Genomic DNA, 2,729 nt, shown 5'->3' with positions numbered 1-2,729 from the left:
ATATCAATTGGAGTATTTCTGAATGGTCAGGCAAATATGTTATCTCTATCTTTGCATTTTGTCAAATACTTATGTTTATCTTATTCATACTTGGGCAGTCATGGAATGAAAAATTCAGAGCAAGAATTGTCTGATCTCTCATGTCCGTCTTTCTCCTCCACAAAGACTGCAACTTACCCATTAAGAAAATGAGACAATTTCTTGTTAATACATGAAGGCTTAAACTTGGAGCTAAAAGGCCTGAATCTAATGTGTAAAATCAGTATTGTGTACATTGCATCATTTAGGCATAATTTCAGACTTTGATATTCTGCTCTTATATTTCTAAGAAGGCAAAGACCTTCATCTCCATTGCCTTCGCTTTTGGGCCCATATCAAGAAACACATTTGGTGGAACAATACCTTGTGACTTGGAAATGGAGATCTTCCCCTGCTGTTTACTTCACTAATATTGTGAGAAAATAGCTATATAGAACCCCTTGAAGATGTTTGTACCTGAGCGAGAAATGAGAAAATAAAGTTATACTTTTGTTCAAATTATTGACTCAATGTCAATTATGTAGAATGATAATTAAATAATTTCTGTACATATTTGTTCACTGTCTCTTGTTGTTCCAGGCTTCTCTTCCCCCTCCCCTATGCTATAGTCTAGGTTAGGAATAATAAATATCCAATCAATACAACAGCAATCAAACTTACATTCAATTTTAATAACTTTTTGAGATAAGAAAGTTTTGCCACAAATTTTCTACTCCTAAGAGGTTTGAAAAAGGAAATTAGATGGGTCAAACCCTAACCCGCAACCCCCTTCCCCCAATCTTACAACCCTAGGCTAGAGATGGGAAAATATTTATCTCTTCTCCATTTACTGAGTTGCAGCACAAATTGTAGTCTCATGTTCAATTCTAATTTCAAGAATGTCTTAAATATCATTTTTTTCTTTCTGTCTATGTTGTACATTTTGATGGTTGGCAAAGGTGAGAATCTTATAATGTTCCAGCTTTGAGGTACTTATATTAGGTTGTTTTCCTTGGTTTTTGAAGTATACTCAAATGATATTATAATATTAGCATCAATTTACAGCATATTCAAGTGTGGTTGATCACACTAATATGAGCTTGGAATGCTCTGCCACAGATCAGACACAAATAATCCATGTGAACAACTGACATAGTGACTGTAAAGTTCTGCATCTCATGTTTTCTTTGAGCTGCTTCGATTCTGTCTTGCTTGCAGAGCGAAGCACCATCTCTGATGAGGACAAGTCATGCTGGATGATCCTGTGCCAATGTCTCATAAACCTAATAATCAATTCCAAAGATCATAAGAGAGACTTTCAGGATGTCCCTATTTCCCTTCTTCTGACATTTCCTATGAGGAATTCCCTGTGTAAGTTCTCCACAAAATATCATATTTTGCAAGAATACATCTAGCATTCAATCACTTTGGCCAGTCCATCATATTTGTGCTCTTCATGGTAATGTGTGAATGGAGTAAGCACCTCAGGATCTTCTACCTTACCCTGCCAGGTGATTTTCAGAATCTTCCTAAGACAATTTAATTGAAAGCAATTAGATTTCATGGCATGGGGCTGATAGACTTCCAGGTTTCACAGGCATATAGGTATGAGGTCAGCACAATGACTCTGTAGAACTACAATTTGCTAGTCAAATAACTCTTCTCTCGCACTTTTCTTTCTGAGTCACCCAAATAGTGAACTAGATCTGGCAATGCATGTATCACAGTCATTATCAAGGTGTATCTCCCAACTCATTTTAAGTGCTGCTAAGGTGAATGAACTTCTTCAGAATATTTACTGTAGCTGATGGTTCCACTCATGGTTGGTGTGGAACTGGTTGATGGATTTCTTGTGATTTCTTGATATTGTTAGACCAGAGAATAGATTCATTCTTTGTTGTATCTCAATGTCTGAGGTTGCATTGAATGCAAAAATCAACTGCAAACAAGATCGTGCACATTCACTCCCTCTACTTTGGACTTGGCCTTTTCAAGTTGAAGAATATGCAGACATTGTGGTAACTGACCTTGATACCATGTTCTTCCCCAGTAAAGGCATTTAATAACATGGCTGAAAATATCATGTTAAAAATCATGGGAGCAGGGATATTCCATTGGTGACTGGGAAATTATGAAAGCATCATCCATTATCTAGAAGCTAGGCACACATGCTGTCATGAAATTGATGTACAACACCAATGAACTTCTCTGGGCATCCAAATTTGTATATTTTTCAGAAGCCCTGAGGACTGACAATATCAAGGTCTTGAGCTTACCTACAAATGTTGTATACAGAACTCTGTCCTGCTCCTATAATTTTTCCTGGACTTGTTGGACTACATGAACCTTTTTAACTATTCTGAAGCTACACAGACTCTCAAATAGGTGATCATCATCGAGGTGAAAGATTAGACTATTAAGGAAATCTCTGGCAAGAATCTTATCAGCAATGACTAAGAGAAAAATACACAGGGGTATCAATTTGTTAGTTTTACTTTTGTAGAGATGGACAATAGAATTGTTCTTGAATTCCTTGGGACAAGCTCTTCATGCCATATAACCGGGAAAACTTTAGTCAACTTTTGTGTGAGCAATGAATCCCGCACCACCCCCCCACCTTATAAATTTCAATTGGAATAGAATTGGCACCTTGTGCTTTGCTACATGAAAGGAGCCTAATGGCATTCTAAGCCTCTTCTTTAATTGGAGCT

This window comes from Macrotis lagotis, chromosome 1 (genome assembly GCF_037893015.1).
Source record: "Macrotis lagotis isolate mMagLag1 chromosome 1, bilby.v1.9.chrom.fasta, whole genome shotgun sequence".
Classification (NCBI taxonomy): domain Eukaryota; kingdom Metazoa; phylum Chordata; class Mammalia; order Peramelemorphia; family Peramelidae; genus Macrotis; species Macrotis lagotis.
Note: the sequence above shows the minus strand (reverse complement) of the source record.